A 27,136-nucleotide genomic window follows, 5' to 3' on the forward strand; every position below is an offset into this window, starting at 1 on the left:
GATATCGCAGCGGATAAATAAAGCTTAATGTTACTTAATATTTTGGAAAATTGTAGTTTTAATTAACCGTCTTCAAAAAAGGAGGAGGTCTTATGTTCCACTATATATTTTTTTAAATATATGTTCGCCGATTTCTTCATCAGTTATGGACCGATTTTCAAAATTATTTTTATTAAAGGGTGCCCTTGATGGAACCATTGCAAATATGTTATGATGGGGGAACGGGGAAATCTAGGGAAATTCATATATTTCAAAGACATGTACAAAGTTTTCAAATATTTTTTTATCTAATATATGTGTATAATGTTATTGCTGAACTGAAATAACGGAAGACCAGAAGTCTTTCAGTGCAAAAGCCCTTTAGTTTGTTTCTTAAACAGTAACCATATCATATTACAAGTCGTAGATATATTGCAGGCAACTGCTTCTATGCTGTAGTGGTTAGAGCGTTCAGCTCACATGCGGAGGTCGTGGGTTCGATTCTCGGAGGGGGCAACGCCTTTTTGTTGTTGTTCTAGTTTGGTTAGAAGATTTGTCAAATCACCTAGACTAGGCAGCGGACCCCGGGACTTGAGGCGTTGCTTATTTTCAATTATTGTTTCTTTATTCCTATTTTTTCTTACACGTACTGCACCTTTACTTAACCTACCTATTGTAATGGTTAATAAAATAACTGCGTAATTTATTGAGTAAATATCTAACACTAAAAAGAGAAGAATAAAATAATTTTAACAAAAAAATTGAACCGACTTCAAAAAATAAATAAGGAACTCACTAAAAATTAAAAAGTGAGTTCCTCATTTAGTTTTTTGAAGTTGGTTCAGTTTTTTTGTTAAAGATGTTTTATCATTTTGTTTGTCGTAATTTTATTTTTAAATTAATACTATTAAAACGAAGTGGATAATAATATGTGTTTATTAATTAATTAATAATGTTGGATTGGTACAGGAAATCCATCCTCATGGACACCAAACTGGAATATTTATGGGCATAAATTTCTTTTATACAACACCGGTGATATCACCTGGGTGTGGACCATTATGAGCTTCTAAAAACGAATTACTGCAAATACTCATTTAAATGAGCAACGATTAGCAATAGCTCGAAACATACTAGACAACGCTCGGTCAAGCCTTGCAAGAGTTTAAGGATACATGGATACAGAAGGAAGCAGAACGAATTTAATGTTAGAAGATGTAGTCAACACTTGTTCAGTTCAATAGAACATGGCTTAACGGGCACATAGCTTCCAAATATTTAAGAAATCGGAAAATAGATCGATGCTGAAGCATTGTATGCAGGAAGTCTAAATATATTTTCATTTTCATTCCTCATTTCAAGCGTATCTATGCAACACTTGCACTAAAGAAAGGATGTTGTATTGTGATATGCATTATTAAATTGTATTTAACTTATTGTTTGCTATTGTAATTGTTATATTTGCAAATGTAATAATTTATCAGTTTCATTGTTTACTTGCTGATTCACTGATTATAGTTCTGTTTAGTCGCGAGTGGCTTAAAATACATTTACTGTATTTTCATGAGATGTGTAACCTTGAGTTTTACTGAAATGAAGACACGGATTGTAATCCCATCTAAGAGAATGATATTTTTAAATTTTTGTTCGTTACTATTTGTAGGCAAAAGTCTACGAGATATAATTAGGAATATTAATTCCCACTACGCCAGTAATAAGGCAATGTAACATAAATGCATTTGTTTATTGCTAGGTTTTACATCGAGGACCATAGTTTGAAATTGGATTGGACTATCTTAAACAATAAGTCCAATCTAAGTTACTCCTAGTTGGCCAAAGTAAGACTACATATTCCAAAATAATGCATTATTTTCTATTTATTATTAAATCTGTAAAAAAGTTCCTGGTGCTTTTTCAATAGTGTTCAACTGATTTTATAGTGTGAAAATAAATTTATTTAAATCAAATATGCTTGGTTATGATTAATGACGTTATGTTATTTTTCTAGTATAGTATAGTGCAACTGACTGGCTCAGTGATATTTGATTTATGTATTTTTATTTACGTTATTTACGTTATTATGAATTGAAATGTATAATTATATAATAACTTATAGAGCAAATTATATGCCATATATTAAAACTGTTTTCTCCTGTTACGTATAAATTGTAATTAACTTCTGTAAAATATATACTATTAAAGCTATATTATAAAATATAAAATGTATCAATTACATTGTTTTCGTAAATATTTTAAATATCAATAAATATTTATTCAGTTCGCTAACAGCCTCACCTAATGTGTTTAAATATTTTGATAAAACTTTTTCCGTGAAAATTTCGTTCGTTGTTGGTATAAATTATTAACCGCTAGAAATAATATTAACTAAAACGGATTTATAAACACAATACAACATACATTTTTTATCGTTCTCACTTTTATACTGTACGTGGGTTGATAATAATAAAGCGTTCGGCGAAAATAATGTTTCGGGACCTCTCTTTAAAATTAGAACCGATTTTTTTTCTGTTAAATAAATATATAAGGGTGATGCCGACAAATTACAATGATACTAATTCTTATGGGGAATAATTAAAAACAAACATTAATAAAAAAAAAATCGGGTTTTCGACTAATAAGTTGTTTCATATTTGGAAAGGACGACGTTAAAACATGGGTTTTCGTTAATTTTATGAACGTCGTTATTTGAATGGCAAATTTATGAATTAATCCAATCAAAGAAGAAAAACATTCCACCTAAAATGGCGCGGTTTTAAGCTTAATGGCAACTCAAAACGGTATATAATTTATAATAAATGTGGGTACATTTGATTAGTGAATGATAATGCCGTTTGTTACTGTTTTTATTTTAATAAATCAACAAGAGTTTGAAGTATTCGTCACTCATTTAGAACAAAACTATGAACCAAATGAAGCTGAGTTTGAATATAATCTAACGATCACCGAGTGCGAAAGTCTTTCGACACTTGCTATATCAAAAAAAGTCTCCAAATTTATAAACAGGGACATCAATACAAAGAAAGCACCAGGCTATGACTTTGGACAAGTGCTGAAAATTTTACCAATAAAGATAAAAACCTCTACCGGATGTTTGGAAAATGGCTGAAGTTATTATGATTCCGAAACCTAAAAAAACACTAAATGAAGGAAAATCTTGTCGACTAATTTTACTGACACTACTAATAACCGTAAGATTAAAGAATTCCTGTTAAAAAGACTAAAATCAATCATAGATAGAGAAAATCTAATACCTGCATATCAGTTTGACCAAAAAATATTCATCGACAATTCACCAGAAACAATAGAGAAGAAGTGATCAGAAATCTACAGACTGGAATTGCTGGACGCAGACATGGAGAATAAAAGTCAACAACTATTGAATATACTTATAATATTATTGTCCCACAAAGTAATAATTTTCTTTGGGAAGAGTCTTGAGACAAAACTCAAAATTAAAAAATATATATCGCTTATTTGAAAAAAATATCTAAATTATCCGTACATAATATAACATAACGGACCTACGGAATTCAGTTATAGGAACGTTCTGCGACAATTAATATCAACATAATACAAATATTTTAGAATAAAGCCCTGAGAACTGTTGTGGATGCATCCAGATATTACAGAAACAATTACACACATCGAGGCCTTCGGATTCCAATTGTCATAGAGGAAATTCGACATAAAGGAACATGATTCGCAAGAAGACATAAAGAAAGACTCAATTCCTATGTAAACACACAAGTGCTGCAACTATTGTACAATACTGAACTAGGGCGCATACTCAAGAGAACTAAATCGTAGAATCTTGTGTATTTATATTTACTAACTTTTATTATTTTGTTAGAGTCTATGTGATAACAACGTTTATAGATAACTATCTAGTTTTATGTCACTGTAGAGACAAATTGTAAGTTAGTCGGCAATGACTAGAAATAATATATTAGTGAACAAAAAAAAGGATGCTGAGGTAACCGATAAATATAAGGTAAAGGTAACAATTGTTTTAAAGTAAGTGATGGACTATTATGAATCCGTCAGATTTGCAGGTATAAGAAGATCTGAAAAACAAAAGGGTAACTTTTAATTATGTATAAGGGTAGATATGTATCGCGAAACATGAATAGTAAAGGCAAAGTACGAAAGAAAAATAATATGGAATAACAAAATATTAATAAAGAGATGTAGTAATTTTTATAAATTATTTGTTTTTATAGTAACTGTTATAGCAGCATTACTCAAAAAACTCAACTCAAAATTAATTAAAGCTTATTTAGGTCTTATGTATTATTTAGCATGAACGCCTGAAGCACATCCTTCATCATTAATGAACTGCAATTAATTAATTAGTAATTAGTACTTATTAACGACGGACGACATGGCTAAAAGAAGCTGAGGTGGACTAAATATTACATCATTTGTTCCTTCAACTAATTTCTCTATTTTAGCTGCAGAATTCAATACACTGACTAGGACAAATGAATGACAATGGTTTACAGTTATTTTCATTTACCTTTTTAAATAACTTTGTGGCGGATAACACTGTATTTCAATAATTGCAAAGCACCAGAAAACATGGCAACATCAAGGGGACATTCATTCAGCCGGGTTGGATTATGTCTTGATTAACTCCTGGTTTTGTTTGATGCTCAACAATGTATGGGCGATATTGAACGCTGATACATTATTCCTGCAACAGTGTAACTATGACTCTAACTGGTAAATCAGTCACGATTGAATTTACTTGTGCAATCCAAAATTTCATAAGGAAATTCAAGTTGACACGACAAAACAAATACATTTCAGATACTTGATACTATTAATATATTGAGGAAATACTAAAGTATATCTATCAGCTCGATATAAGATACACCCTTGGATATTCGAAATTTTTACAGGTGGTAGAACAACGAAAAAGAACAAAACTCATTAATTTCTAAAAATATAGTAAGTAAAATAGAGATGTTGCAAAAACTATATTTAGAAAGAGAAGTCAATTGGAATGGTGTGGTCGCCGATTTAGAAGTAGCTCATTCGAAACGTGAATATGAGACTTATATTTTACACTAAACTTATGACGTATATAGGTACGTATATTATAAATTAAAACTTAATACGTTATATTAAACATTTAGGGGATTGAAAGGTAGGTTAGTATATTACCGGCAACCTTTAAACAGTAAAGGTAACGTCATGCATCTATGTGGTCAGGATCCAATAGAGGATTAACCGACCCGATGACAACAATGGACTAATTGAGAACAGCAATAAAATCATTAAAGTTTGGTAAGACCGCTGGAGTGGACTAAGTTTTTTGCCTTCTTCGTTCTACGCCATGGTAACAACATTTGTTTCAGAACAATAAGCCACTCTCTGGTCCATATTCGAAACTGTTTGGTATTGTATTTCTTTAAATTAGAAAGCTTCAATCTGTGAGTTCAGCTCCAACGCCTCTACATGAATCTGCTATTGGGATTGGGGACGTTGAATATCTTGAGGTTCACGTGCTGTTACCTTGGTATTACACTCAGCGCCAATGTCAGGTCCTTTGATACTTTATAATATAATGTATTATTTGCTACTTTACTGTTCGCATACCCACATACATATATATGTTCCGCATGCTTGGAGGAATATCGAGTATGTTATATTAAAGCCTTGCTTTGGAAACTTTTCAATGTTTCTATATTGCTGTTGCTTGCTGTGCTCCATAATGAAATGCCGTATATCCAGGCTACCTTGTTGATGGATTTGTTTTTGCTCTCATTGCTTAAATGGGAGTTGCGACCTGTTAACCAATTCATACTACGGAGCCTGCTGTCAACGTTTGTTCAAAGACGTAGTGCTGCTATATTAACCTACGATCTAGGAACATTCTGCATGTACCTCTTGTTTCATGTTTTATTAATTATACAATATTTTCATTGTATAATTCTAACGACGTACTGTTTTTTTAGATTGTAGTAACATGAGTAGACTCGGTATGGTTTAGCTTTTTCTCCATTCTTTAAACCGTTTTTTGTGTCGTCAGCGCAGTCATTATGTCCTTACTAGATGGAAGGTCCACAGTGTACATCAGGTACAACACCGGTCCCTGTGGGACACCCGAGCGTGGACTAAGTGACAGGTCAAGACCTGTAGGGAAATATTGTTTCAACTTTGTAAATTTGGTGATTAGAAAGTACCGTCAGTATGGGAAAATGAAGAAAAGAAAAATTTGTTTAAATAACTATCAAAAAATAAGTCTCACTTCAATTAAAGGATTATAAAAATTAAGTATTAATAAAACTAATAAAAACCATTAACGATATTTAAAATAAACTTCGCGAAGAAAGAGGCCGAAGCGAAGAAACAAGAGCAGGCACTGTTTATATCTAATTGTGGTTGTGTAGGTGCGATTTTGCTGTCCGCTTACTGACGGAGGAACCTATTAGATATGGAAAGCAACTATTTGTTGATATTACTTTTGCTTTAGGCTATTTACCATGCTCATCTTTGGATAAGCTATTGGGTAGTTTTGAAAGCTGAACATGTTTTATTAAACTTGACGCTTGGCCTATTGTTAATCTCACTGGAATCCGTTTAGAGCAAGTGCAAAAGTTCAAGTGTTTGGGATTAATAACATAGGAAAAGAAAACAAATTATATTAACTAACAAAATTTTTACTAGAGGACCTTCGTGTTATACAAATTAGCTTTTCTTTACGTCGTTGAAAAAATAATGACCTTAGCACAGTAAATATTGATATTTTAGGAACAAATTATAGGTTATTATTCCATTAATTTTAACTACAAAGATTTTTATTGGTATAATTCCACGTTGTTGGTAAATTATGTATAATTAATTCAATATCCCTCTCCGATAATTTGTTAGAAGTTATGAACCTTTAATTCCAAGTTATTAATAAATACAATTAGTATTAACTTGAAGTTCGCTGATAAAATGTATAATAGAAGGTTAGATAAATAATAGAGGGTCTTGTTAAAATAATGTTTTTTATCAGTGTTTTTAATTTAAAATCGTTTTTGACTAAAACAAATATTTAAACGTAGTGTGGACAGAGAGTATTTTTTAAATACTTCTGAGAATAATTAAAAACAAACATTGATGGCAAATTGGAATTGCCAAATTACATCTTGTTTATATTCAGGAAGCCCAAAAAATATTTGATCGCCTTTGCCATTTAAATATTGGATTTATAGATTTTATATTTTAATATTAGAACAGTGCAGTAATTTAGATCATTAAACGTCTAGCTAAAGTAGCATTTTTGTTAAGTTTGTATCGATGTTGTTAACAAAGTGTCTATTCGGTGTTTTTCTTGTGTTTGGGTCCTTAAATCGGCAGATTTGACTGGATTATGTAGGAACCGCAACTACTAAAAGGGGATCCATTAAACACATGATATTTTTAACTCCTTCATAATTCAACATGATATTTAATGCGTCAGAATGGAATATTTAAATTCATTTTTATTAATTTTTGTTTTGAGACAATTAACATAATATGGATTTATTGAACCGATTTACTTGAAATTTGGTGTGAGCCTTCTCTAAACATTATTTTACCGTACAAAGTATAACTGTAAATAAAACTGGATTTTTGCTATTTAAAAAAAAATTGAAAATTTGAAAAATGGTAATTGTTTTACTTTGTGCGATGGAAATTCTTCTGTATAATAAAAAATCTTCTTTTTATTAGTTTCGGATTACTAGGAAAGTTGCGAGGGTGCACCACTATTTATGACTCTTTGGATTTTTCATTTTTTAAATTTTTTAAAATATTGATGAATACCTAGTAAAAAATGGATGGATGAAAGTATCGTTTCTTTTTAATTTACTTGAAAAATTATCTGAAATTTATGTTTCTAAATTAGATTAAAACACCTAATAATGTCTACTTGTTTATCAAGAAGTATCCTCCCTCTGGTGATATGAGAAATTGATGCTTGTGGAGAACAAGTAAATTAGTCAGCTACAGATTAAATTCATTATTTCAGTGCATGGAGATTAGTTGCGAATTTAAGAATAATTTGGTGTCCCGATGAATTGTAGATCACAACGATACAGGGATCATTTAAGACAATGGGAATGATCTGGTAGATTTGCAAATAAGCGGATTTAGATGGTGCGTGAGACTAACTGAGTATTGGGTTCACTTCTCTGTCAATTTTCCTGTGATTATTTAATGGCAATCATCACATTATTTTTAATCAAGGTACCACAATGACTCCTTACTGCTATGTGTGCTGCTAGTGTGTTCGAATAATGAAACAAGTATGTTGAATACATTGCATACTCTACAGGTATTCTTTGTAGAATTGAACAAAAAGCTTAAATAGATTGTAGACAGTTGTGTTGGTGTGCCTATATTGCTACAGTAATGATTCTTGTGGTCGGTATATTGAAGCTAGTAGATACATACTAGACCTACTACACTGTCGGAATGTCTTGGATGTATTTCACTATCTCTATCATCTTATTAAACAATAAACTGTCTAACTGTAAGATATTATTTCAGTAACTGAAAGCGTGGATGAAAGACAAGTCTTTCAATTTCTTTCATTCTTCTTTAGTTTAACATGTAGCCCTTTGTACCATATATTCTCATCTCATATATATATATATATATATATATATATATATATATATATATATATATATATATGCAAGAATATAGTCATCAATATCGCTTATATTACTTAATTATTTTGTTCTTTAGATATAAGTATCGAGAAACCCAAAATAAGCCTTAGGATTAATGTTGCCATTTTGTATTATTCCAAGACTGTTGATGGGAAATTTCTCAAACACTTTGGAGATTATAAGTAATAAGCTATATGAGAACATGCTTTTTTTTCAGGATTTGTGAATCATGCCATTACCTTTTACACCGACACTTCAAAATTCTAGGAAAGTAATTAATTAGTAATATTGCATTAAATAAAAATATTAATAATGTATTAAAATTCTCTGAAAATTCTTGTAAAATTTTCGCCGCTATTAGATCGCATCTCGGAGCTTTTTAGGGTTAATATCTCTTATTAATATTTGTTTAACTTTATTAACAGTATTTTTTTCATTAGGTATATGGATTTAAAAGGGCATTTACGAAGTCGGTAATTTTATTTTTATTCAGCAACTTCATTTATAGATACCAGACTCGAAGGTCTTAAATATACATTATTAGAAGTAAAGAAACTTTCAGCCTTTTCCATATTTATTCTTAGCCCAATTATATTTAATGAGTGTATTTTATTGTTGGGGCTTTTTGAGCTTTCTCATTGTTTTCCATAATGAAATACTATTACCTCAGTTGGTGTTAGATTTTTCAAGTCTTCTTGAAGTTTTTGGTCTTATTCGTTTTATGATATTTTTCATTAAGTGTTAAGTGTTTACTTCCGTTCTCAATTGGTGTAATTTTCTTAAAATTCCTATTTTTAGCAATTTTGTACAGAATACTATATAGTTTTTTTTGAAAGTTCAACCTTCGATATATTATTATTTATATACATTGCTGCATTTTATGGTTTTGCCACATGTCTTAGTTTTCTTAATGGTAAATTTAGAGAAATTTTCGTCTTTGTCCAAATAATAGTCTGTTGTGATGTTTTATGATCTCGACTCTGAATACATTATATATATTTTTTGAGTAGAAACATATATGCTTTGTTATAATTGAAACAAAAAAATTATAAAATACTGTCTCGCATGTATTTAAAACTCGATATACAAATTAATTTTACAGCGAGAATTGAAGTATAACATACTATTTTTATTTAAAATACAAAATATAAATTATAAACTACGGTCAGGTGTTAGCTTATTTAAATAGAATAACATTATGAATTGAATTGAATTGAATTTAATGCATACTATTTTATTAATCAGTAAAAAAAACTAAAAACTACTAATAAAATCTGCTCTATTTTACATCTCTGATTGATCACTGCTGCTATTCGCAAAAACAACAAAATAATAATTTTTTTATTAATACTGTTATTCACAGACAATATTTCAGGTATTTTGTAATGTGATTCTGAGACTATATGTCTCAAGATTGTTGAATTTTGCCTTTCATCTACTTTAATGTTTCTTGGCAATAAACGCATTTTGTTACAAAAGCTATGGAGTATTATTTTCGGAAGAACGCACTTGTTAATAAGACATCTACATATATTTATGTTCAAATGTACATTGAAGCCATAAGTGTTTGAAACTACAAAATACCTCAGCTTCAGGTAACTGAAATTTCAATTATAAGTATTTTTAAGAAGTAATTGAATTACAGATATATGCATTTGTGTTTCAATAAGGTATTTTAATTAAAAGTAATTAAAATACTGCTCAACCCTGTGTGTTTTATCACCTGGGTGTTTTGTATGGTATAGTATATATTTAGGAATTCGCAAATAGTACTTATGTATAAAATGAAGTGTCAATATTTAACTCTTGAATGTCTAATTTAGTTGTGGATTTAAATCACGAATGAAATGTATAATTAATTATCTGAATAATTATTATTGTCATATCATCGTTTTAAATTTCGACGAAAGTTCGAAACATTCCCGAAAAATCCAAGGTTCATATTTTATTCGCCATAAATGATAATACATATTTCTTTTAAATTTAAAACGCCGTAAATTTACCCAAGGGCTTAAAGTTACAAATGAATAAATTTTCACTTCTACTCCACATCAAAATTAGAATAAAACGCCGCTCATTTTTTCTGTCCGTCCGCGTTTATTTCGTTTTTTATACGCTTCCATTTCTTTTGTATTCCTTTTAGTCTTTTTTTCCATTCGAAATAAAACTTAATCAAGAGATGATTTCAAAAGAAATATTTCAGCGCTGAGTAATTGGTATCATTTGTTCCTAAATTTATATAGTTTTCCCTTTGTATCTTACTGTTCAATAAATAAATGCGTAAATCAATTATTCATGTATATTTTGCTTTATTATTATAGTGATAATGTGAATATTTATGGAGTAGTTTGATATTATTAAGAGTAAATAAATAATGAAACGAATTATGTAATTAAGTCTTTCAATTAGTGTTCTTATATTCTTAAGGGGACACGGTTGTTTATGTTATGGATTATTGGTACTTCTGGAATTATTGAAAAATACGGAGATCAAGGGAATTGCAAGGAAACAAGAGAAGAGACCCGCTGTTATGTCAATATCGAAGTATTACAACTCTTGGATAACACCAGAACATGATACATACTCAAAAACATCAAACGACAAGAAAAGAAAAGACAAGAATTTTATTATATTATTTTATTTTCTATATGGATTTCTATTATATTATTTAAATTTTTCGGAAAATTTTCAATATTAGAATTATTTATTCAAGTAGTTTGATTGCTACAGACTTGAGAGCTTACAGATCTGTAAATATAGAGTCTATATGAAGATCTCGAACAAGACTATATCTAATTTATCAAGTCATCTTGATAATATACTTGAACAATATATTCTGTTTTCGTATTTCTGAGTAAGATCTACTCTTTGAATTTGTTACGTTATTTTAATATATATGTTCTATAGCCCGACTGATAATGGGAATACATCTTGTATCATGAAAGAACAGAGCAATTAAAAAATCGTCAAAAGGCAAACCTGACAATCGATGCTTATACTTAATTTTGGTATAACTGTAGACTTTTCTTCAGGAATATTAATATTTATAATTAAGTAGTATTAATATATTAATTAATTCATTTATATTGAAATATTATTGGATAAGCAGTTTAATTTTCCGTCGATTCAATAACTGTTAATTTCTCTCCATTGCGATAAAAATGGTTTTCAGTGAATTAAAAATATCTGTTCTAAATAATTTCTGGTAATTTTTAATTAAATTCATTCTTACTTTGCTTGTCATAATCTCCGTTTAGTGTGAGGTGTTGTTTCAGTTTCTATCGATTGTTTCAGTCGCTTTTTTTTGGTTGGACTGATTTTACTACTTTTAGTTACTATTTTCGGTTCTATTAGTTTCATTCGACTGATTTTTAACATTCTGGATCTGTCGTCCTAGTCGCCACTTTGACAAAAATGTGCCTAATTTATGCTTACATATTATTTATTATACTATTACATATTATGCTACCGTTGGAAAAATAAGTAAATTTAAAATAAACTCCTCCAAATAATTATCTCCGTCCTTTCCTCTCTCGCAATTTATAAAGGAAAGAATTCGTAGATTTTCATCTGACATCACAAATAAAAAAAACAATCGAACTCTGCATTTGACTGAAAATAGTAATATCTATTTTCAGGTTCTCTCAGTCTGCAAAAATGCAAAAGAAATCGAACTCTGCATTTGACTAAAAATGGTAATTACTATTTTCAGGTTCTCTCAGTCTGCGCAAATGGAAAAAAAACAATTGAACTGTGCATTTGATAGAAAATAGTAATTAGTATTTTCAGTAGCTAGTTTTTTGACTATCGACTGTTTCGACTGTTTTGCGACTATCGACTGTTTCGGCTATTTTCAGTGAGCTGTTCCTTTCAGTAACTAATATTTTAATGTTTTAATTTCCAGAAGTATTATTTATGTATATTAAAAATATTGATGTACTTATTCTAAAAGCTACTGAATTAATATATCTTCATTGATTCGTTGTTCATTGTAGCGTTGGGAACTTTCGACTGAAATAGACTATTGACTGTTTAGTAATTGACTACTTTTTACTATCGATTGTTTCAGTCGCTTTTTTTTGTTTTCACTGATTTTACTACTTTTTACTAGTGACTGTTTCAGTCAACTACTTTAAGTCGCTATTTTCTCTCCCACTGATGTTATTAATATTTACTATTGACTCTTTCAGTCATGTACTTTTAGTTACTATTTTCGGTTGTACTAGTTTCATTTGATCGATTTTTAGCATTCTGGATCTGTCGTCCTAGTCGCGATCTTGATAAAAATATGCCTGATATATGCTTACATATTATTTATTATACTATTACATTATGTATTATATTATACTACTGTTGGAAAAATAAGTAAATTTTAAATAAACTGCTCCAAGTAATTATCTCCGTCCTTTCCTCTCTCACAATTTATAAAGGAAAGAATTCGTAGATTTTCATCTGACATCACAAATGGGAAAAAGAACAATCGAACTGTGCATTTGACTGAAAATAGTAATTAGTATTTTCAGTCGTTAGTTTTTTGACTGTTTAGGCTGTTTTGCGACTATCGACTGTTTTCTTTTCTTCTCGGCTATTTTCTTACTTACTTATTTATTTTTTTCTACTTATTCTAAAAGCTACTGAATTAATATATCTTCATTTATATTACATATTAAAGCTAAAAGAAATCGTGTCATTCTTTTTTCAGCTCGTTTGATAATATTACTTATTTTACGTTTCCTTTTGTATCCTTTGTGTTTTTTCATCGACTTGAAAAAAAACTTAATCTAGAGTCGACTTCAAAGAAGTGTTTCTGTGGTGAGTAATTGGTATCATTTATTCGTAAATGTATACAGCTTTTGTCTTTGTACTTGATTAAGTAAATAGGTGGTATTCCTTACTTTTGAAAATTAGTGTTTCTTTATATATACGGTTGTTTATGATGGATTATTTATGGTGTTAGCTTAATCGTAGTTTAAAATGCTAGTAAAATGTTTTGTTTATATGTGTATTTTAAGTATTACAATACGTTTAGAAGCGGTAGCAAATTTTATACACCTATTGTAGGGATGAGCTTAATTTTAAAACTTAGATTCATGTGTTAAGTAAATGTACAGTATGCTAACCAAAAAGTGGAGATAGTTAATTCATTAGTGAATTTTGTTCATCAAGAATAGTAGTAAAATTATGGTACTGGTACTAAATGGTGATATGTGTTATTTTATAGTATGCATTTCAGTGTACAATTAAGTAAGGCATTGTTATTTAGTGTTTTAAATAAATGTTAGGTTTACAGATAAATGGATGGAGTTATTGTACATATGCCAATATGATCACTATATTTGCGTTCTTTATTTGCTACAGTTTAATTATCATCAGCACAGTGGCGGCTCCTGATAAAAAATTTAAGTTGTTCTGCAATTTTTGCAGATAAAAACCTATCTATCTTTTATAAATTAAGTCCATCCTACGTTGTTTTCTCTTCGCAAATTTGGTAATCACTTCGGCATTAAAATTGTCTATTTCGGAGGTAATATGTTTTTCAATAGATAGCATGGAAAGAGCTGTTAAAAGATCTTCGGTGATTGGATTTCTGATAACCGTTTTAATGCGCGTTAGTGTTAGAGTAACATATTTCAGCCTCTAATGTTGTCATGGGAATTGTTACCACGATTTCTAATAATTGTCTAGTCTTCTGCAACGTATCTTCTAGATTGTTTGCTATAAAAATTTAGAAGAGTTAGTGCACCATTTAATGCTCTGAAATCATTTATTGTATAAATAACCGACAGTTCAGTTCGTAATCGTTCTTCATCGAGGGTGTGAACATACGGAAGTGAGTTTATCCTCAGGACATTTACTCTAATATAAATGCAATAGTCTGAAGTATTCAGAAAATAATAGTGATGAAACTATTAGATGCTCTTTAAAATGAAATCGATATTTTGCAGGATTAATTTAACATCACACAACTCTAAAGTAGAAATTCGGTGATCAAATTTACTGTTGCCTGAACGGTTGCATTTATTTTCAGGTGGCTCATGAGATTATATCTGATGCTTCACTAATTATGTTATTAATATTATTTCATACTTGGATAATACTGCGTTCAAAATGATCTCTGTTGCTGGAGAATTGATCATCTATTTCATCCATACACTCAATGAGATGTTTTCTATCTATCTACTTTCTTTTACTTCTATTCTACTACAAGTAATGCTTGCACGCCTGCATGTTGGCCGCTGTTTACCGCTGCTCCATCATAGTTTATTGCGATGAGTTTGTTGGGTGAACTTTGAATTAAAGGATGTACTATAATGTACTATATGATAATTAATGTATGTAATGTATTAATATATTAATGTGTATAATGTACTATATGATAAATAAAGAATTAAAGGATTAGCTTAAAATGGTTTTTTAAGTATTTCTGCATTACATTTTTCAGGAATTAAATAGTTCCAAAAACGCTCAATAGGCTCGCCATCGTGAAGATGTCTAAAAATAACTACCAGTTGAGATTTCGCATAAACATCAGTTGTTTCGTCCGCCATGAACGCCAAAAATGAAGAATTATTAATTTCGTCAATTACTTGTTCATGACAAACTACAAGCATACACTGGATCGCTCTGTATTTTTTTGGAAGTACCTTTAAATACTGAATTATTCTTTACGTGTTGCATGTCCAAGAAATATCCCGTATTCTGAGAGATATCGCTTTCATCATGTTCCCAAAGAGCCAATATCTGGTAACTGGCCATCTTATCCTTTAAATTCCAACTTTCTTCGTAAAAATATTTAAAAAAATTCCTCACATTATTTAAATTAAAGATCACTTTCATAGTCAGAGTTATTAATATTGTTATTATTAATTGGCCAAAATTCCGATACAGATAACATCACATGCGGGTCATACGGCGCTGGATTAAATGTAGCGAAATCTTCATTTAAATATCGGCCTTGTTTTAGACCATTTGATGGGACAGGCGGATAGCGGAGTGTCGCGCGGTTGTTTGAAGGAGCTCTCAGAGCACGATCGTGTGACCCAAATAAATAATAGTGATAGTGATACCGTAACCGGTAACACCGTTAAGCGGCACAATGGCTAGGCAAGGACTTAGCGTCGTTATCACACCATGTAGCTCGCCGTACCTGAGTGAATCGCTCGCCGGAGAAGGTCGAGACAATTTGAAGTTGGAGTACGACGGGTCAGTGTCGGCTGTGATAGAATAAGGCCACAAAGAGCCGAAAGAGTTATTGGCCTAAAATATCGGCCAGCTGCGTAATACATCTATTGTCCGAGAAACGAAAAGTGGAGAAATATCTCGAGTAGAGCTCGGATGTAAAGTCATGAACTTGGGGGACGTTTGTTTCTCTATAAATTTAATTATTCCTGACGAACCAGGAGACATTGATTATTCTTCTGAGAATTTTGTTCTGAATAGCTCGAAAACGTTCTACCTGGCTAGGTGAGACGTATTTAAGATAGATGCTTGAGCAGTATAGAACGACTGATCGAACCAGCATCTTATACAGGAGAGATTTTATTGAGAGAGGAAGCCTGCTGCCCCGGTTGATGAACGGGAACAGCAAATTGACAATACCTTGACCTTTCTGGACTTCCACTTGAACTTGCGATCGAAGACGAGACCGAGATAGGTGGCTTCTTCTGACCACGGGATTTCGGCGTTCTCGATTTTAAGACGTGAAATGCTCGGTGCAAGACGCTTCTTGTGGAAGAAGATGACCTGGGTTTTCTGTGAGTAGACTTGCAACCTCCAGAAATGTAATCACTGGACCATCTCATCAAGTTGTTTTTGGAGTCTACCTTGGATGTGCAGTACTACTCTTGAGAAGCAAAGTAAGCAGTGTCGTCTGCGTAAAAAGCTGCCTCAACTTGTGGTCTCCTAGGAATATCTGAAAGAAAAATATTAAATAAAGCGGATGGCAGGGGGGAGCTTGTGGTTTTGGTAAATAATAGAAAATATATTAATATTTTAGTGAGATTACATAATTATTTTTTGGGAGCTTATTTAGTTGTTTTTGGGAGCCCTGAAACACTGCAGCGCTTATGCGCCAGGTGACACTGCATTAAAGTATATTTAATTATGTATGCAAATTGGGCTTATAATGACAATTATTGTTCTTCCTGCTATATTCCCTCAGGAAGGAATGATATAAAAGTATATTAAATGTTCGACACTCTTTGTCATTTGAAAGTTTATAAGTTAAGCATAATTTATGTGCGATCACCGTCTGGTCATTTGTTTTGTGCTAAAAATGTTATTAATAAAAATATTATTACAAATATTTTAATGGAATGATTTTACCAAAACACTAAAATGTATTATTGCCCCTGTTATTTAATATTTATTGGTTGATACTTTATTTTAATTACTAATATTATGTTAAGATTCAAAAAACTGTTAAGTTAGTTTGATTTTTTAATTATTCTGATAATTAGTCGTTCCCTTCATATATATTAGTAATAGTTCTATGAAATATTGAATTATCAATCTGTTAAACTATTGGTGTAATCTTGGCTGGAAACATTGTTGTCTTCTTTGAGTTATAGATGTAAATTTTTTTATTTAAAAAATGTAAATTTTAGTTTAATCATTTTAAAGCCAGCTTAGTTGGCACTGTGGTTAAAGTGAGAGGGTGGACTTCCTAGTGTTGTGATAGTCGCGGGTTCGAATTCTGCTGGGGCCCATGCCTAAACATTGTGATGTAATTGTAAATGTCTTTGTAAGCAATAGTGGCAAATATGAAGAGGATTAACTATCTCAGTCATCCAGTAACCAGGCTGTTTAAGACCGGATGTCTACTGGAAAGGTTTCTGTCCAATTGGTAGGCTTAATGCCGAGGACCGCGGTTTGGAGAACATTAAGCAGTTGGTCCAGTCCAGACAAACCCTTGTTGGTAAATACTGTATTTTGCATTTTATACTTCAATTTTTGACTTAAAATTAATTTGTATCCCGTATTTTAAATACATGCGAGATAGTATTTTGCAATATGTATTTCAATTATAGCAAAGCATGTATGTTTCTGCTCAAAAATATATGTACAGCCTACGTTAAACAGTTGGCCCAGTCCGGATAAACTCTCGATGGTAAAAAGGAGAACTTAAAATATATAAAAAACCAATTTGAAAAATTTGTTGTTTCGTTGTTATTGAATTTTTATACTATGAATATTCTGAAATCACTTTTTATTAATTAAGTCATCTTATGTACTCTTACTGGGAATTATAATTAATGTTCTGATTCTAAATTAATTAGCCAAAGAACACGATGTTAAACCTGGTTTGAATATCGTATAACGGACTACCGAATCCAAAAGCTCATAACGGGCGATATTTTATTTAAATTGTACCCCGACAATCGTAAATCTTCCCACTTTTACATCACGTCCCTACTAGGCACTACTTCTTTGCCACCCCCCACTCCCGTTTTGTCATATATTTTAATTGCAATTGTAACGAAGTGTTAATTAGGCAGATAGGGCAGGGCGCGCCTTCATTTAAAATTCATTAAAATCGGCTTTGGTTTAGTAAATAAATAATATCCCTCGTAGATAGTACGTTTGAAGTTGCTGCTAGATTGCTCGATAAAATTTTGTTTGTGTTAATCGGACCCTGGAAAAGAGAACCCTTTACTTGAATTAATATGAAAAGCAAGTTAAATTTGTAGAAATGCCTTACAGATCTTTTAGAAATATGAGATGAATTGAATATGAATTACGATCCAACATAATCTATATAGAGAAATAGATAGTAGAAGAAGATTGGTAAATTATTCCCTGCTTAAATGGGCTTTAGTATGAGCCATTATTATTGAAATTTATATGTTTTTCCTATTAGAATTTGTACCAGACATTACAAATAGAATTGACTAAACTAGAATTGAATATACAAAAGAAATAACAAATTTTGTTATAAGAAGAAAAATTTTAATTTAGTCAACTTTATGGTGTTATTTGAACAATTTTCATTGTAACATAAAGAACCCTTAGTTAGATAGTTTAACATAAAAATTACTGTTGTTGAAGCTTCAAAGATTTCTACATATAAAATTTTTTCCTATAAAACAAATGAATGATATGGAAACATGAATGAAAAACGTTTATATGAAAAAGTATACATAGTATACTGATTTGGCCACTGGCGGTTATTTCATAAGCCGAAAAAAAATTTAAGAAGCTCCAAAAAATTGTTATGTAATCTCAATAAAATATTAAAATATTTTCTATTGCTTATCAAAAAGCAATCCCCACTTAGCATTCGCAAATTTTCGTTGCAATAAATGATAAAAAACCTCAATGGAAGTGCGAGTCACGAAAGTAATGAAGACACACGATCGTGTTCTGCGAGCTCCTTCAAACACCCACGCGGCACTTCATAACCATCGTGTCCATCAAATGGTTTAAAACAAGGCCATATTTATTTCAGCGCCATATGGGCCGTATGTGATATCGGTCATCTGTATCGCTATTTTTGCGACTTTCAGACCGTTAATAATAATAATATTAATAACTCTGACTATGGAAGTTGTCTTTAATTTAATTAATGTGAAGACATTTTTTAAATATTCTTACGAAAAATGTTGGAATTTAAACCAAAAGGTAGCCCATTACCAGATATTATTATTGAGACATCTGCTGCAAGTAAAAAATGCGTGGAAGTAAGAAAACATGCGCTGTACTATTTCCCTGCTTACTTTTTGATGGCGATAAAGCTTGGACGGAAATAGGGGTCACCGATTTAGAGCACTTATTTTGAAAATAAAAAGACATAAAATCTCTAAAATCCATCTTCATAATTGTATGGAATTACATTATGGAATCAACTAATATTATGGCTCAATTACATTCTGTATATTGGATAAATATACAGAGACATAATGAAAATGTGTTAAATAATAGGTAAATTTTATCAAAAATTATAAATTGCATCAAATTTTGTGGAGCGTTTGAAGTGGCTCTTCGGGAACATGATGAGAGCGATACCAGAATCCGAGGATATATCGTGGACTTATTAAATTTTCGGTTGAACTAGATGCAACTCTCAGCGAGCACCTAAAGAATGCTTCAGTATTTAAAGGCACCACCAAAGAAATACAGAGTTATCTGTTAGAGTGTATGCTTGAAGTTTATCATGAGCAAATAAATAAGGAAATTAATAGTTCTTCATTTTTGGCGATCACGGCGGACAAAACAACTGATACTGCTGCAGAATCTCAAGTTCTCAATCTTCTTGTTCTTGTGAAAGTATTTAATTCCTGAATAATGTAATGCAGAAACACAAAAGTGTCCCTTTGCTCACTATGTACACTCTTTTGCACACCAATTAACTTTTAGTATGTCAAAAGCTGCTTCCACAAATAAGTAGGCGCGTGTATTTGAGGGAATCTACAAGTCATTCCGGGTTTTTTAATAATCCACCCCAAACGAGTAGAAGTGTCGAATAAAATTATGAACAGAAGGATCCCCCATGGCGCTCTAAACTATTAGAAGTTTAATATATGATCTATTAATGTTGTGTAAGAAAATAGAAGACCATTTCATTGACTGTATAGATGAAATAGAATATCAATTCTCCATCAACACAATCTGTAGTGCAGCAGCCTCTATTCGCCGTACATTAAAATATCTGATCTTCAATTTTAGGCCAACTTTTTTCCATTATGTGATTCCCCATGTAGATATCCTTTTTAACCAACTGTAGCAAAGAATTCTAGCCTACGGGAATAAGAGACTCTATCGATTATTTTGACGCAGTTTTATTCAAGTCTGAAATAATATTGATAATATCATTAGTGAAGCATCAGATATAATAAGTCATGAGCCCCCAGAAAATAAACACAACGATCCAGGCAACAGTCAGTTTTATTACCGAATTTTTGCGTGTGATGTTTTAATACATTGTAGAAAAGATCGATTTCATTCAGTGCATTCAGTAGTTACATCACTTTTCTTTTCAGAATACTTTGGAGAGTATCGTGGAAAGTTTCCTGAGTATAAACTCATTTCCATATGTTCTTTTTATCTTACACTTGATAGAAAATGATTACGAATTGAATTGTCAGTTATTTATTCAAGAAATTATTACAGAACATTAAATGGTGCAGTACCTCTTCTGAAATTTTTAATAGCAAACAATGTAGGCAACAAGTTGAAGGAGACTAGACAATTATTAAAAATCGTGGTAACAACTCCCATGATCTCATTAGGGGCCAAAAGGTGTTTCTCAATAGTATAGTGTAGTTCAATAGCCGAAGATCGTTTAATAGTGCTTTCCATACTATCTGTTAAAAGACAGTTAGTTTATCTCCGAAATATTAATAGATATATTTTAATAGACAATTTTAATGACAAAGTGATTTCCAAATTTGCGAACAGAATAGAACGTAAGATGGACTCAATTAATAGAAAATTGGTATGTTTTTTGTCAAAATTGCAGAATTTAAAATTTTTATCAAGAGTCGCCACTGCCCAGTATTGTAGCAAATTATCTAGTAATATTTGAATAAATAAAATCCACAAAATAATAATTGAGTAATTTTGAAGTTTATTTTAATAATAGCATTACAAACTTGCACATACAACTGCAATACTTCATCAAGTACTTCAATCTGTGTTAAACATACTTTAACATATTAAGTTCTCCTATGAATTCTTAAACTATATCTCTGCTTTGTTACCTTTAGTTTCCTTAACTTCAGTGACAATATTTATGTAATAAATAATGTTAATCTCCCGCCTTGTCTGTATGTAAGTATTGTTCGAAAGGTTTGAAAGCTCTGTTTGCTATCACCCACATACTAGGTTGTAAAACTTTGTGAAATCATATTGTTCAATCAATTATGTATGAGTTATACTTAACCAGGAGAAATATATACCATGAAATTACTTGATGTACAAGAAACCATATATTTGTTATTGGCTCTTTGTAATCTGACCATGATGCGATATGGTTGACACTTGTTGATGAGTTTGCTTGAGTTTAACTAATCTTTTTCTTTCTATTTTGAGAATTAGTCGTCATTAAGTAGTGAACGCTAATGAATGTTCGATGAGTACAGTAGAAGCCCATATTCTTCTGTCTGGTTGGCATTCGAATCTTGTAGAGATATATACTGAATTCATGCACTCTTGTAAGACTAAACCCATCACATTTTATTAAATATAATTTTCTATATTATTTTATAACTGAAAATAGAAAAAAATTATTAGGGAAAATTATTAGGATTTATACATGTTGTTTCTTATAAAATAAAGTCGCCATGATTCCCAATAATAATTCTGAATTCTACAATTCTGAATACATATGCATGTTAAATTGCCAATCCGGTATAAAAAAGCCACTCCAAATATAAATTAAATGCACATTTATTGATACGAAATTCAATATTAAAAATTACGAAAATTAAAATATATAATATTAAAATACGTGATTTTAATTCACGCATATAATAAAGCCGATATCGCTTCTTATGGCCGTTCTAATAAGTCACCACATCTTTATATGTTTATGACATATGTTTATTAAATATGTAGATATGTTTAACATCCCATTATCTTTTCAAATGATATGTTCTATCAATTCTATCATTCTCTTATTTATTCATGAAACTAAATCTTGTTATTTAATTGATAAGGTGAGATTTAACATTTAAGATGATTTTGTGTTGGACCTATGGTATTACCCCAGAGAGAAACCTTCGAACCTGCATATTTGCTTTTCTATTAAGCCATCCGGTTTTAATGGAACTATGGGTATAAAACGTTTGTTAAAATACGTAGCTTTAAATATTTAATTATTGGTTTCATATCTTCCTAATAAATTATTAAGAATCTAATAAATTCACCAGTGCTTGCAATCGCTTCGGCGGTACATATACAAAAAATCAAATGATACAGAGATTATTAGCATGCAGGATAATGACACGCAAGATTATGAAACGTTTTCCGTGTTTAATTCCGCATTTTTCCCGCTAATCTCGCGCTATTGCACTAACCTGGTTGACACTGAGCCATTAGGATCTAAGAATATTGGAAGAATATCCATATAATAGAATTTTTAGAAAAGTATCGATATAAAATATTGCGATACTAATTATTACTGCGATCAAAAAAATCTGAAAATTATGTTCCTTCTTGAGAATATTTAATTTTTGACATTCCTTCGATATTTCAAATTTCAAAACATATTGAAAAATACACTATATCGTTCTATTGGAATGTCGGCATATTAAAAAAACGATATATCGGTATATTTTCAACAATCTTAGTCGCTTATATTATTTCACCTGTTGCAATACAATTTATAATGCGATATATTCCTTTTATATTTTTCGGTTACTTAGCTGATATAAACAAGTATTTAAACTGAAATAAATATTGATCATAATGCTTTATATGTTATCGTTATATAATTATATGCATACATTATATACTTTTAACTTATATATTTTTATCTTTATCTTATATTTGAGATGTTTCAGAAATTCAGGTCTATTAAATGTGTAACTCCGACCATTTCTTAATTTGCATAGATGTTGTTAATTGATAATCGAGAGGTATGTTCAAACATGTTGTATTTTAAAACAAGTGAGTGTAGGATAATATAGGGAGTATACACATTGGTTTGTTATTAATACTATAATTGAGGATAATAATACTAATATAATAATTGATAAATTATAATACTATAATTGAGCGCGATTGACTGCGCGTCTCATAATTTAAAATCGACACCGCCACAATTACATGAATAGATAACGTCACGTACCTAGGTCTTCATTTCGATCAATGGTTCTCTTGGTATTCCCAAATCCAGAAAGCAATCCAGAAAGGTTCGGTGATAATAAACCTGTTACATTCTCTGATCTGCCCTTCTAGCAGACTTCCCATCTCCATTAAATGCTTATTTTACAAGATGTTAATTCGATCCGTATTTCTCTACGGACATAATGTCTACCTCCAGTTTGTCACACCTAATCAGGTGAAAAGGCTTCAAGCCTTACAAACTAAGCTTCTCAGGAGAATCTTAAACGCTCCAGGGTTTATCAGAAATAATCAAATTCATAAAGAAACTGACACTTCAGAAATCAAGCACCTCATATCTTAATCCTTCCACAACCAACAACTCAGCTCAAGTTCCTCTCAAAACGCTCTTGTACATGCTGGAATTTAGTACCGCGTCACCGCTAATCTCCCCTTTTCCAGGCTGAAAAGTTCGCGAATTTATAGTTAGTTTCAGTATCTGTTTTTTCGCCGGGTCCTCGTGCTCAATAACGGTTACCCGGTTAGCGGGTGCCAGATCCCCAAATTTAATGCAGTAGCAGCAGCGATCCATAGGGGTTAACTGTGAGGCGGTTTCGGTTTAGAGTATTTGTAAGCCCAGAGGCAGTCCACATAACCAGGTCCAACTTGTCACTCCAGGGCAAGACGCAAATTCAAATTCTTCTGCACGCCAGGATCTTCAAGAATTAGACTCTTGTGTTTAGTTTTATTAAGTAACACTTTAATTTTTGTATATTATTATGTATTTTACATATTTCTCATCCTATTTATCCTTCCCTTCCGTGAGTTCCCTTCTTTTTCTCTTAATGATTATTAGCATTGAAAGCAATAAATAATCATTTTTAAGAATTAAAATAATTAAAAAAAAAAGAATAATTGTAATTGTTTATTTTTTCACCTCCCGTAGTTATATAATTTAAAATATTTATAACAATATATGCCTAATTAATAATAACATTGTTGCAATTTATAGTTACTTATAGAATATTATTTATAAAATAGGAAAATAACGCTTGTCTAGTGCCACCGTTGTGTTTATAAATACCTTAATTTTAGTTAATTTATTAGAATTTATGTACTGACTGCTTTATAATTATATGTTCATTTACTGTTACTGTTATAGTTTTATATTCATAGTTCAGAATTTACGGATAGAGCTCAGTTTTTATTAAGTATTACTATTGGATGCGCAACTATTTTGTGATGCTCTATTGGGATTTGAATAATATGAAGTACTCATTAAACTATATATTGAGCTTAAAACTGTAATTTACGATTAAAAGTTAACTTTTAGGTTTCTATTATTTCGTTTTTTTGGCCACAGTTATCAAATTACCCTGTATTTTCATGCCTCTATAATGATAGTTACAAATCTGTCCTCGTGGTTTGGGCTTACGATGGTTTCTAAGCTTAACGGATATTATTTATGAATATCGATTTTACAACTAGTATATCTGCATTTATGGATAGATTATTGTTTCTGAAGATTAGTCGATAAATTAAATACTAATTGGTTTTCGTGCTGCTAATTAATTTGTTGATTAAATATTTACCATTCAGACATAATACTCTACATATTTGTCCTTGGAATACCAAATATCAATTAAGGCATTCGTTATACTTTGCTTATATATTCACATAATGTAAATGAAGTTAGATACTTTAATTTTAAAAATATGATTGTGTTATCATAGAGCTGGATTAAGTGGGACTAGAAATTCACTACATCTATTACTAGGTGCCTTTTCATAAAGCAATTTATGTGTACCCATAAGCCTAAGTAACTACTACTTTATATGAGGATATATTTCTTACTCCGGAGCATCTTTTTGAGGTTTTCAAAAAAGTTCAGTAGTGGCTGGTGGCTAAATGGTAACTATTATCTGTTGTTTTCCTCGAAGCAGTAAGTGTTTTAACGAAGTTTTTGATTTAGGTGTTTGATTTAGAGTACGGGTAACTAACGGGTTCAAATATATTTTTATGGCGTAAACCCTCTCGTAAAAACACTGCCAATTTTAGGGGCCCTCCAGCATCCTCTCCACAAATCGATAACTGTTATGACTAATTTTTTTGATTTAACCTTTTTAATTCTTTTTTTTTAAATTGTTTCGAACGTTACAGAAGTTCGTAATTCTAATTATATCTTCCATAGCACTATCCAGAAATCTAGATATAATCCGAAATTTCATTGAGTAATGTGTTGTTTAAATGCCTAAAGCGTTGTGTCCAATTTTTGCATTATACGACTAGCTACGTTGTAGGAATATCTTTTAAATGTTGTAAAGTAGCGCATTTTGTTGTTTTCTTAATACAATTATTTTTACTCCATTAAGTTTTATGAACAACAGGATAACGGAATACAACTTTGATGGAGATATGCGACTATTCTTATAAACATAATTTAATATATATTTAAATGTAATTCTAACTCGGTATAATACACCGGGTTTATTGTAATATATGAATTATATGCTGCTGCATCGCTTTGTTTAAATTACGAAACTTTTAGGGATAATTTTGTTTTTGTTGGAGCAGTAACAGCGTATATAAATGCGATTATTTCTGATTTGTTTTCGACTTTGTGTTTCATTAGGCTGTTAATGTTTTTGTATTAGCTGGCTGCATGTACTGATAAGGTTTTCACTTTAAAAAGTGGTACAAATTGGTCCAATATATATTCATAAAAATATTTTCCTTTTTTATAAATAGTTTTTTATTCGATAATATCTTAATATTGCGGCAATATATGAGTCTAGATTGGTGGGACAACGATTGAATTGGAATTGGTGTACCAACGAGGTATGATCGTTGTATAACTCCTTCGACTGTAGATTTAATTAGATAGATGAATTGGTTGTTTAACGTATACAATTTACTTGTAATAGTCATTAGATTTTATAGATATATATTTTAATTTATTAGGTTTTTGCGTTTATTATGACCACTTTTTCACTTAAAGGTCTCTGCCAGCAAAAACTGGCTACTTCGGTCTGAATAAGTGGCAATCAATAGGCGCTATGTCTGGTAAGTAGGATGAGTGCGACAGAGCTTCGAACTTCAACAATGTGTTGCAACTCTTGTAAGATGTGTTGGAGTGTTGTCATGTAAGAGGATATTTAATACTCGTTACTGCTAGTTTTTTTTTGCAACAATGCATCGTTCAATTATCGACGTTAATTGTCGACGGCAAACACATGCAGTAACATACTCTAACTTGCATCTCATGAGTTTTTGTTCTTTGGATTATCGTAATTGATCAACTTTCGTCGTTCACCGACAGTCACGATACACCACCGAAAATTCCTCCTTTTGCTTCGCAAACATTTTAAAAACTATTCAAAACCTTATTTGCAATACATTCGCGTGGCTTTATGTCAGTAATTTTTTCGTTTTCGTTTTTTTCGCATCATATGTAGTTATTTGGAACCAGTTTATTATCAGATTAGATAACTTTGTTGTCCGGAAACTTTATGGTAGTTTGAGTCTTGATATAAGTTTGATAGTTGATAGTTTGGTAGTTTTTGGTCCTTTTTTGACGTTGGCGTCAAAATCACCAGTTTAAAACTGTTAAAATCAGAAGTGGCAACTGAAATTTGATGGAGCAACATCAATATGAGGTTCTAAAAATAGGTTGATGGACTTCAGCAGCAGATATCTCCAAATCGAGCATCACTAGTAATGAATAT

This window comes from Rhynchophorus ferrugineus, unplaced genomic scaffold (genome assembly GCF_030347505.1).
Source record: "Rhynchophorus ferrugineus isolate W39M unplaced genomic scaffold, kcgeb_rfMv2 rfM1, whole genome shotgun sequence".
In the NCBI taxonomy this organism is placed as follows: domain Eukaryota; kingdom Metazoa; phylum Arthropoda; class Insecta; order Coleoptera; family Curculionidae; genus Rhynchophorus; species Rhynchophorus ferrugineus.